General features: G+C 46.2%; 1 protein-coding gene across 2 annotated transcripts in view; it reads left to right on the top strand.

The window, feature by feature from the left end:
- Nucleotides 1–356: 356 nt before the first annotated feature.
- Nucleotides 357–12,115, top strand: part of TLR5 (toll like receptor 5) — a 31,655-nt gene continuing 19,896 nt past the window's right edge. Inside the window, exons 1-2 of one of the 2 annotated variants that reach the window (XM_073338781.1) lie at nucleotides 357–534; nucleotides 3,711–3,987. The gene's annotated coding sequence lies outside the window, so the exon portion shown is untranslated. Of the gene's footprint in view, nucleotides 535–2,381; nucleotides 2,579–3,710; nucleotides 3,988–12,115 lie in introns of those variants that run through there. The other variant, XM_073338780.1, reaches the window with a different exon arrangement.

Here is a 12,115-nt window from a genome sequence, read left to right on the forward strand (position 1 = left end):
ATTATAAAGTTTTTATTCAGCAGAGGCTTTTCAGCTGTAATAATAGTTTGTGTGGCTGCTGAATATCTTCTGTTTATTGTTCAGCGACAACCTGATATCTTTGATTTATATATGGCAGGTTTACACACACACAACCCACAAAGGCTTCAGATTGAATGTGCTGTCATAATCTGGGAAAGGCTTTTATAAAAATCACTTCTGTCAATTAGAGTTCCTTTGCTAGACATTGGAAACTGATCATGCAACTGGAGACTCACGCTCTTCTTTCCTTTCTGAGTCAGAACTCTGTGTCCTGTACAGGATGTTGCTTAATGCTGTCTTGTAGGGGGAAAAAAAGTCCAGCTATAACTGATATTTGCAACAGCACCTGATGCAGAAGGCTGTACTCAAAGGCAAACGTTGACATTTTAAAAATCTCTCCTTTTGCAATGACAAATTAGCTCTCGCCTTTGCTCAGGTCCTCATCACCAGGTGATTTATGATCAGAATCACATCAGCCTGAACAAGTCAGCCTTGTTTGTTAGCCTTCACCAAGTAAGTAAATAAAAGTAATAATTTACATGTATTATAGCACTTTTTATCTCTGGGTCTGAAAGAAATATAGAAAGGTTGATTATTTGGAAGCGATTGTTGGCCAGAACCTTAAGCTAATGTAAATCAATGTAGCTTCGTTGACATGGCAGTCTTGTACTTAGAGGTGATATTCATAGCGCAGCAAGCCCCATAGTAGGTGAGCCGCCCTGGATTTAAAATCACCACTTGCTGACAACCCTGGTGAGAGCCTGAGGGCAGGGAAGTTGGGGATAGTTGACGGTGTGAGGGAGTGTGCTGGGAAGTGTAATGTGCATATAGCTACAACAAAACTAAGTGCTGGGAAGTGTGTGTGGGGTGTGTGTGTGTGTGCTATCGCTCCTATTTTGCCTTACTGCCTGCTCCCCCTGGCTTGTATACATCTCCAAGGCCTCCTAAGGGCTGTCACTGCCTGCCCCTGCCTCCTGCCTGGCCTGTGGATCAGTGGGACCTCCCTTAGTCTCTGCTGCTGTCTACTCTCTCCTGGCTGAGGCTGCATGTCCTGAATCTGTGTGCATATGTGTAAGACCAGGTCTACACTACAAACCTTTGACGGCATAGGTATGTAAGGAATGTGATTCCCTGACTGACATACCTGTGCCAGCCAAAGCCTCTAACATCGACACACCAGTTTATACTGTCAAAATTGTGCTTTTAGCAGTATAACTGCAGTTTTGCCAGTATAAACTGCATCAACAGGAGCATCACTTGGCTGGTTTAAGCTTGTCTGAGTGTGTAAATGTAAGTAATTTAGTGATTATGGGAGGGTCAACAGTGGGCCACGGATAAACCTGAACTGGCCCTGCTCCCATCCGCTCTTACCTACGATTTTCTTAGACCAGGAATAAATTCCACAGGAGCAGAAACCATATTCCATCTGCTAATCCTAATGATCTATTAATTAATCAGTAACTAATCTAAATCATGCCAGTGCTCTGAAATAGCACAGGCTGCCAACTGAACCAAACCCACATTTCACGGCTACACATGTACTGCTAGTTTTCGCTATTTCTGATCTGAAATATTTTGTGTTCACATAAACTCACCCAATTCTCTTGGACCTCATATTCCCCCAGTGTGAAACTACCCTGGGGGTGGGGGGAGAGGGAGAATTAGCAGCAGGATCAAAAACTAAGGTAGCAGAAATTATCAAAGGCAAGCCTCTGATAAAAAGAAGACACTGCAGGAGTCATTGAAGATACTTTTCTGCTGAACATTTACGCTGAACAATCTGGAGTATTTTCAACAAACCAGCTGGTATCCTAGTGTGACAAGACAGGTGAGGTAATATTGTTTATTGGCCCAACTTCTGTAGGGGGAAGAGACTAGCTCTTGCTCCACAGAGCTCTTGCTCTGTGTTGGTCCAGTAAAAGATATTACCGTATGGTCCGCACTCGCCTTGTCTCGCTTTAATATCCTGGCACCAACAGAGCTACACCACTGCAAACAACAGGCGCTATTGTACCCAGATGTATACATTGACACGGCTGAGTCACCAAATATTTGCAGTGATATCTGGCTTGTAACCAAGATTGAGAGAGCTACACAATGGCCACACTTTTCAAAAGTGTCTACTAATTTTGCGTGCCCTAGTTAAACTGACACCGCTCCCCCGCCCCCAAAAGGAGACCCCTAAAATTAAGGGACACTTGAAAAGGCAGGGGTTAAACGGCTCTAACCCAGGCAGGGGTTAAACGGCTCTAACCCTGGCAGGCTCTAGGGCACCGATCGGCCTAGGAGCCACTCCCCCTAGCTCAGCCGCCTGTTCTAAGGGGGGGCGCCATGTCCTTGTAGCCCTGTCAGCCCCGGGATCTTAGCCAGCCAAAGCGAGGGAGACAGCTTTGGCGCCACACAGAGGCGACTCTTCGCTAGCAAGCGTGTCCCGCACCACCCGACCCTGGGCCAGCAAAGGCTAGTCCCGCGCCCGCCTTGTCTCGCTCCTAGGACTGGGGCTCTTTCCCGGGGGCTCGGTTGGCTGAGCTGCCCGCGGAGCAGGACCCGGGCGGAGGTAAGCGGGAGGGAGGCGCTGGACGCCCCGGGCCTCACGGGCAGGAGGGGATGGGCGCGGGGACGCCTGAGCTCTGTGCCCGCCCTGCGGCGGACTCCCCGCCGGCGAGCGGCTGCGCCCCGCGCGAATGCTCCCGCTGGGCGCGGCGCGGCGCAGGGGCTGGGGCGGGGCGGCTCTGAGTCCACCGGGGAGCGAGGGGGCTCCCCGCGCTCTTGCAGCATCGTTACTCCCGTGCCAGGTGTTGGCCCCGCTGGGCACTACCGGGCCTGGCAGGCGGACAGCTGGAGCCTGATGCAGCTGGTCTGAGTGCCAGCTCCGGTCTCTGGGCAGGTGCAGGTTCAGCTGGGCTCTGGCTGAAGCTGACAGCGTCCTGGGAAGTCAAAGGAACATATTTGGGCCACATATTTGGGCCATATTTCCAGCCACAGCACCTTTAAAAGAGGCAGGCGGAGATTTTTCAAACGCAGGTTCTGTCTGGACAGATTTGTTCACCTGACCTCAAGGGTCAACCCCTGTTGCCAGGGGAGCGGAGGGAGCCTAACACTACTTGCTTTTGGAAATTCCAGCAGAATTATTTAGTCCGATTTAAATTTAAAAAATCAGATTTTTAATTTTTTTTTAAAAAAATGATTGATTTTTATCCACCCTGGCATCTGGGCATGGAAGAATTTTGGGCACTCTGCTAGCTCTTTACTAAATAATGCTTGTACATTGCTTTGAAAAATGTAATCACTCCTTCCACCACCAATGTAAATATTATTAGCCACCTTTTACAGAGGAGCAAACCCAAACCCAGAGTGCCAGTCCTAGAAATTAAACCCAGGCGTTCCTATGTCTTAGTCCTGCTCTTATTCTACCATACTGCCTTTTTAAATCTTTGTTTGTTTATCCCATTTTTAATCTAGTAAATAAAGCCAATTAGAATATATGGTTTAGCTAAGAAAGGCATGGCAAACCGTTATTCACATTATAAACACTGAGGGAAGCATTCTTAAAAGCTCTCAGCATTGGTCAAACCCTGCTTCCACTGACACCAATGATAAATCTCCCATTAATTTTAATGGGAATAGTTAACCCATCACTTCATGCTTTCAAAAATTCCACTCTTAATTTACTTTTTCTTTATTTACAGACTGGGAACGGTTAGGTGAACCTTCCTCCTCTCTGCCCCTACTCCTGGGAATGCTGGGGCTTCATATAAGATGGAATCTGGTTTGAAACCAGCTCAGGTATGAGCATTACTGAGAGGAGTCCAAACTAAAATTTTTCAGCCATTGATTAACCTTTAATTGGATTAAAGATGATATCTAATTGACCTTCACTATTGGCTCCCTTTCATATGCAAAGCTGCCTTTCATCCTGGTTATTCAACTATCATCTACAGCACCTGCCTGTTATAGTAAAAGCAAGTAAGTTACATGTACATAAACAACTGATACTATAAATTCTGTAGATAATGGGGATTGGGAAGATTTCAAATCTAGACAAAAGCCTCATTGTTTTAGTAAATTGATTATGATGTTTAGTGGAAGCTAGAAAGTATAATGAATAGGGAATGAAACATGCAGATAATCCTGAGAAGCTTGTCTATCAACTCACTGGGGAGATAATTCAGGGGAATGCATACCTTTAATTCTAGGAGTTTAATTTTCAGTTATATATTAATTACAGCCTCCAACTGCACATTTTTATTTGATGAAGAAACTATAATAAACTTATTTTTATAGACAGCCATTTTCCAAGAAATCATTGCTGAGGTGTAAGTGGAGGATTTGATGTCAAAAAGATTTATTGATGCAAAGTCATCTTCAGGGTACCTTGGCTATCTCTGAGGCAGAAACTGTTGAAACTGAGTTTTCTGTATGCAGTCTTATTCAAGGGCTGAGAAAAGAGCTAGGGAGGTTATCTGGTGCTGGCTCTTTGCTTTAGAGAAGGGGTTTTCAAACTGGGGGTCGGGACCCCTCAGGGGGTCACGAGATAATTATGTGGGAGGTCGCAGGCTGTCAGCCTCCACCTCAAACCCCACTTTGCCTTCAGCATTTATAATGGTGTTAAATATGTAAAGAATTGTTTTTAATTTTAAAGGGGGGTCGTACACAGAGGCTTGCTATGTGAATGGGGTCACCAATATAAAAGTTTGAGAACCACTGCTTTAGAGAACAACTACATGAGGGACAGGCTCAAGTGGTCATAAGTGGATGATAAACAATAACAGTCTGTCTCCAGTGGATGCAGGCATAGCCTGTAAAAAGGAATTTATGTCAACATCAGTAAGTGTTCAGGCAATATTGCTCTGAAAGAGAATTAGTTGGTTTTGAGGATAGGCTCAGTTAGAATGGCTTTGCGGGGTAGTACTGGTTCTCAATTAACTCAGGTTAAAGCAGAAACATACATGTGAGTCCTCTGGGCATGCCCTGTGTTGTGGCAGGAGAAGAGTGCAATGTGCTTCACCTAGCCCAGCCAGATAGCTTCCAGCTGCTGGAGTGAGTACTGGGGAGCCTCCTGCAGCCACCACCACCTCCCCAAAGTCAGAACGTTTCCCTAAAATGTCTCATCTTGGTTGAGGGCAGCAGTTTTGACAAAGGCTTAAGGTTTGGCCAGGGTTTTCTGTGAACTGCCTAGAATCTAGTGGCCCTGTTTGTAATTTGGTGCAAGACTTGGGAACCTGTAGAAAATTGGCTACTCCCCAAGCCTATTGCGCTCCTTCATTTCTTTTGTTTGGCATCTTCCTTATATCGGCTAGTTGAATTTCTTGCAGTGAGTCTATACTGCCACAAATATCTTTTTATACCATGTGAGTTGACTTCCTTTTGCAGAGGGTGAGTAGAGATACATGTTTATCTGTCTCTGTAGTTAAGATTTATAAACTGATTGGCTTAAAAATAATCAATTTTTTAAAAATAAGACCTTTCGGGTCTTCTTATTTGAATTGTAAAGTTGGAACCTTTGGGTGGGGGGATGTCCCAGTTCTTCAAGTGCTGGTCCCTGTGTGTATCCCATACGTGGCTATGCATGTGCATCGTGCGCCCGAGTCTAGAAATTCTTCAGAGCAGTATCCATTGACCCGCACATGTGCAGTAGTTTCACTCGTGCTCTTGACCGAAGGTATACAAAGCAGTGCAGGTCGATGCCTCTCCAGTTCCTTCTTTCCGCTGCATGGCCTGAGTCGGAATTGTGTCCTTCTGTGCATAACCTGTAAACTCAACTCTTTGTAAATAGCTTTATATCTAGTTTAGGAGGTTTAGTTAGCATAAATTTATAGTTAGCATAGGATAAGTCCCCCTTACCCCTTATTTGGGGGACAATCCTCCCCAGTCCCAGGACTATGCCCAGAGTCCCAGGATTCAAGAATTGTCTCCTGCTCTTGCTCCTTCTCCATCAGTGACGGGCATCAACGGTGCCTGTATTGCCTGGGTGAAGCACGTATATCTGCAAAGTGCTGTATCTGCTGATCTTTTCCACCCAGCGAGGCATGAGAGCTCTGTCTTAGGAAGTTTCCGATGGAGGAGGCTATAAGGCCTCACTCCAACCCTGGGAATCACCCCTGTATAGCGGTATCAGCTGACTAACAGCGGCCCTCCAAGCATGGGCCTCGGAGCAGGGCCGTTACCACCAAAGCCCAAAGACTCCTCCTACAGGGCTTCCCATGAGAGTAAGGGGAACTCTCATGGGCACAAGGATAGATCCCCACAGAGGACTGTTCATAAGAAATGCATTTCCTCCCTGAGCCGGTCCAGGTCAGGTGAGATGTCACAGATGGAACCCACAGAACATGCTACACCAAAGACCACCCAAGGTTGGAGGCATGAAAAAAACGGGATTGAGATAGTTCAGATAGTTACAGTTGGACCAAAGTGAAAAGACAGATACTTGCCAGTCCATCAATGAATGCAAGTCCAGACCCATCAACAGTGCAGAGCCATTTATCCAAAGACTGAACAATAGCAACAGATGAGCCAGGTTCTTCAGGCATCCCAGCTGGAATTCACTGGACTCTTGGCCCTACAGAGACCTTGATAACCCCGAAGGATATATTTGTCCATTATCCACTGTCTCTGCTCTTCTTGGGCTTTGCCCTCCTGAGTGACATCCTTAAGCCTGGAGGAGGAATTGTGCCACCGCTACCAGTGGAATTGGAATCGGAAGAGCTAGAGGAGATGGAGGCATGAGTATCTCAGAGAAAGCACAGGAGTCCTGACAGGCACTCAAGAGGCTACCTACCAGCACTCTGGATATGAACCCCCAGAGAGACCTGTTACAGATTGGGACCACCAAGGCTGATGGACCTAGGGTGACCAGACAGCAAGTGTGAAAAATCGGGATGGGGGTGGGGGGTAATAGGAGCCTATATAAGAAAAAGCCCCAAATGTCAGCCCCCTATAAAATTGGGACATCTGGTCACCCTAGATGGACCCCTCCTTCTGGCCTTATTGGGGCCCTTGGGACCTTATGGCAGACACCCAGACCCCTCTCAGGTGTCATACCACTCCTCTCCCTCTCGGCAGCTGGCTCCGTTGGTGTGTGAGGAGGAAGAGCCGGAACTGGTTCCAACAGTACCAGCAGTTCTGACGGCGACTTCCTTATCATCCCTGGACGATGCTGTCACTCCTTTGTTGTCCTCTCTGCCGGATAACCATCAGAAATACCAGGAGCTATTGCAAAGGGTTGCTAGTGATCTACAGATCCCATTGGAATTGGTCCAGGACCCTCAACACTGGCTCTTGGACATTTTACAACCACAAGACCCAACAAGAATAGCTCTTCCAATTAATGAGGCTATATTAGATCTGGACAGAGTAGTTTGGCGCATACCTGCATCTTGTGCTCCTATGCCAAAAAGATGCTACTTTGTTCCTGCCAATGGAGCTGACTTTATATTTTCCCATACTACCCCTAACTTGCTGTTGATACAGGTAGACATGGAAAGAACTAGGTCACAGAAATCCATTCTGGCAGAGTAGGGCCCAAAGAGACTAGACCTTCTAGGTAGGAAGGTCTTCTCTGTAGGTCTGGAGTTTCGTATAGCTAATTACCAAGCCTTATTAGCAAAATACGATTTCAGCACTGAGGAGACTATAGGAGCATCTCCCAACCGTCTCCCACGAGTTCCTAGTTTAAAACTCTTTTAATCAGTTGTGCCAGCCTCCATCCCAGAAGTCTATTTCCCTCCCTCCTCAGGTAGAGTCCATCTCATGAGAACAGTCCTCTGTCTGTGAATACTTCCCAGTGGTCAAACATCCCAAAGCTTTCCTTATAGCACCACTGCCTGAGCCATCTATTGATCATCATAATCTTGTTGCCTTCATTCTTCTCCTAAGGACAGGCAGAATCCCACTGAAGATCACCTGAGCCTCCATTTCCTTAAGCATCTTCCCTAGTCTGGCATAGTTTCCCATGATGCATTTCAGCGAGAATCTCGCTGTGTCATTTGTTCCAACATAAAGGGCAATCAATGGATTCTTTCCTGCTCCCATTAGGATCCTCTTCAGCCTCAGGTCCACATCTGCTATTTTAGCTCCTGTCAGACAGCACACCCTTCTGTTCTCCAGATCAGCTCTGGTGACAGGCCTGTCTGTTCTTCTTAGTAGGAATTCACCAGTCATGTAGACCTGCCTCTTCCTGGTGTAATTCTCCAGGTTTCCTCCTGTTCTTTCTGACTACAAGTCCTCTTGTCTTTTTTCTTATTTGCAATCTCTGCAAGTTCACCTGCATACTCCTGGGACTCTGAACTTTTCCCATCTTTGACGCTTCCACTCTTCTTGTAAGCTTAGGCATTCTTCTCTTCTTCCCTGTCCTTCCAGCTTCTGTTATGGCCTGCTGTGCCCCTTCTTCATTTTCCAACTCCGCAAATCTGTTCCTGAGCTCTATTTCTCCTTCAGTAGCTAGTCTTTTTCTCTACCTGGTTCTTATAGTCATGTGCTTCCATTGGCCACTTTTCTCACCCAGCAATCTGTTTCCCCATAGAATTCTTCAGTCCAGCTTGCATCTGCAAGTCTTGATTTTTCCCTTCAGTCTCCTCTTGCCTTCCCTCCATCATCTGTTCAAATCTCCTTTGAAACTCAACCAGAATTTCCACCTGCATCTCTAAACCTCGGATCTTCTCTTCCATCAGCTCTCAGGCAGCACTTCATACAAACGAAGCTACCACAAGGTAAAAACACACCTAGTTTTGTCAGGGAAGACCAGACACTCACTGCTTTGAAGAATTTCCGCACTTGAGTGCGTGGTGCTCATGTGTACCCACGTGTGGAATACAGATGGGGACCACACATCTCGAAGAACCTTGAGTTACAGTAAGTAACCTCTCGTTTCAAGTTTTTCTCTGCAAGCATAAGAAAACAAAATTTAGGGTGGTGGGGTTTTTTACCCTTTTCTGTACTCTCTCAGTATTTCTTAGCCTCACAACTGTGCACCATGCTGTCAGCTCCTTGTGCTCTTTTTCTGTGAGTGATACAAACCTCTGTTCTCTTTGCACTCTTAACTTCTCCCAGACATTGAGAAGATGGGGTTTAAGCACCTCTTCTCTATCAGTCCCCAGCCTTTTTTCTCATCAGGATCTTGCAATCTTTTATTACCTTGAATATCTCTCTTTTGCTGTTTTGCTGTCCTCTCCTAACTGCTTTGCATCGAGTTGCATGAGCCTCCTCAACCCCATTTTTCCTCTTTACCTGTAGAAGTAGATACCTTCCCCCTTGGGTATTAGATGTCACTCTTAGTTCTAGGCGCCGGCCTGCCTATTCCTTTTGCCAGTTCCTTGATGTATAGCATGAACAAGATAAGCACCAAGGAGTGAGTGTTGGTCCTAACATGTCACTTACCTCCTATCTGATCTGTAGCCATTCAATGCTGGTCTTCCCTGACAAAACCAGGTGTGTTTTTTACCTTGTGGTAGCTAATGCACATTAGCTATCCCACTGTAAAAACATAGAGGAGACGGGGCACTTTCATTTTATTGAGGTAAACTAGGCAAAGTCAACCATGGGTGAGGCAGGTGCCTTGTCTCCATTTAGACTTTTACAGCAAATTAGCTGCTGCATGTTGGTTATCTTGCTGTAAAACATCACTTTGTTAAGCAGTGAAGACAAAGCTTTAGCCAATGTTCTCTGGCTTCTGTTACCAAGCCAAGTTGGTTAGGGTTTTTTTTAAGTCAACTCATTTCACCATTATACTTGTGCTTCTTAACTTTTTACGAACTGTAACCTTGACGACAATACTCTATTGAAACTCTACTTGAAGCTCTTGCGTACATTCTTTACATTACTCACCATCTACTCTTCACTGCCTTATCCTCAAAGATTTTAATCAGTTTTGTCAACCCTGACCTCCCTTTTGTAAATAAGGGCTGTCTCTAGCCAGCCTGTAACTGCCCAACTTCTTTCCTGTTACCTTTCTGATCCTTTCAGGTCAGAGTTTAGGTCTTGGCTGCATTTCTAATTAACTTGTGAGAGTACCTAGCGACCCCTCATCTCTGTTCTAAATGCTGCTTTGTTGGAGACATGGTTCAGAATAACTACTAACGTTCTTGATTGTTCAATGACTAGATAAGAAAACATATTTAAAAATACAGACTTTTTCTTGTGGCAATTCCTATTCTAATCAGAGCAATTAAAATTCTTCTCATGTGAGAGCTTTCAAGAAATATTGAGAGTCAACACAGAATTAGTTTGGGCTTGTGAGCCTGGAACAACTGAGCGCTAATCCTGGTTCTGTGGCTTTGGGCAGAGGTAAAATGAGGGTAATACTTGTCTGCACAGGAGTGTTATGGGATCAATTAGTTGCCCTAAAGTGCTTCAAATGAATCACACTGATAGCCCTTTTCAAAAAGGCCAGATTCTCTCTGACTTCACTGCTCCTTTGAGAGACACTAGCAACACAAAGGGGCCGTAAACTAACGCATCTGGTCTGCTGAGAAATTTCCCCACTGTGGCAGAATCCTCAGCTGGACTAACCAGAAGAACCAGCTCCTTCATCCAGTAGAGGGGACATGCCAGTGATGAGAAGGGGCTGGTTTGTGGTTGGAACACTCAGACTATGTTCAAATGGTGGATAACTCATCGGCAGCTGTAAACAGCCGGTATGGCTTAGAGCAGTGGTTCTCCATGTTTTTTGGGCTCAGGACCCAAATGTTTATGGCATGTCGCAACCCAGTAAATAGTCAGGGAGTTGAGGCCCTGGGGTGGTTTCAGGCAGGTCCTGCCCCCCATGGAAGGGTTGGGTCCTGCCCTGCACTCACCCCACAGTGGCAGCTCCTGTGCTGTGGGGCTGGCTGGGGTTGGCTCTCCACTCTGGGCGTTGCACCTCCGGGGTTGCAGCGCTGCTCAGATTTGGCCTCGCCCCCCTGACTGGACTAAAATTGTGTGAGTGGAGTTGTGACCTGGCTCATGGGGTTTCAGTGCCACTCACTCAAATTTGGTCTACCTGGACTTCCATCACAATGGCCGGGCCAAACCTGAGTGGCTCTGGGACCCCCAAGTGGTTGCAGTGTCTGTAGCAGGGCGGCGAGCCCAGCCGGACCTGTGGGACAGGAGCCACAGGAGCTGCCATGGAACTGTTTGAAACATTCTGGTGACCCAATTTTGGGTCCCGACCCAACAGTTGAGAAACCCTGGTTTAGAGCATCCACCAGTCTGGGACCAGCCTGAGAATCAGGGAGCCAGGACCAACCATCTTATGCCTATTCCCAGCTTTTCTGCTGTCCCCAGTTGTAGCAATCAGGCAAGGTACTAACAAACTTCAACAGGACTTTATTTTTAAAGTGAAAACCTCTTTACCAAGCTGCTTCTGCACCCTCAGTAGCTCTCACTCCGCCTCCTCAACTCCCCCCCTCCCCTTCCTGTTTCCTGTCCTTTCAGACTCCCAACAGCCAGTGCTCCGGTTCTAATAATTACAAGCAGCATCTAAACACTACATTCCCTCCTCTCTTAAGAAACTCTCCCAATTAAAATAAACATTGTTGTTCTAACCACAGGAACAAATATGAAACAAGACACTATACTGTTGGCAGAAATATTACACAGAAAACACTGTAGATACTACATAACATAGTCTCTAGTCCAGACAGGTGGTCCTCTGCATCTGACAGGCCATCTCTCAAGCCCCGGTTCCAGTGCAATGTCTTGTTGTGTTGATACTATGGTGAAGTCATCCAATGAAGACTGGGTGTTGGCATAATCTCCTCTTGGTGCATAGGCAGGTGCAAGATAAGAAGCGTTCCATACCCACCCATCAGAAAGTTGATAGGTGTAAGGTCCCTTCTTCTCTATGATTTTAAGAGGAGCTGTGAATTTATGGTCCACTTTGCATAAAATTCCAGGTTTTTGTATTGTAATGAAGGAACAACACTCAAACTTTGGTTCCTTAGCACCCTGCCGCTTGTCTGTGAAAGCCTTATACTTTGCTTGGTTCTGTTCAACTATATTTCTCACATCATCCTCGGCTGGGGCATCAGGTCGTGCATTTAACAATCCAGCAATGTTCAGTTTAGTAGTCATCTGTTTCCCATGCAGTAACTCTGCAGGTGATCTTTGCGTTGTGGCA

Source organism: Lepidochelys kempii, chromosome 3 (assembly GCF_965140265.1).
Source record: "Lepidochelys kempii isolate rLepKem1 chromosome 3, rLepKem1.hap2, whole genome shotgun sequence".
Lineage (NCBI taxonomy): Eukaryota > Metazoa > Chordata > Testudines > Cheloniidae > Lepidochelys > Lepidochelys kempii.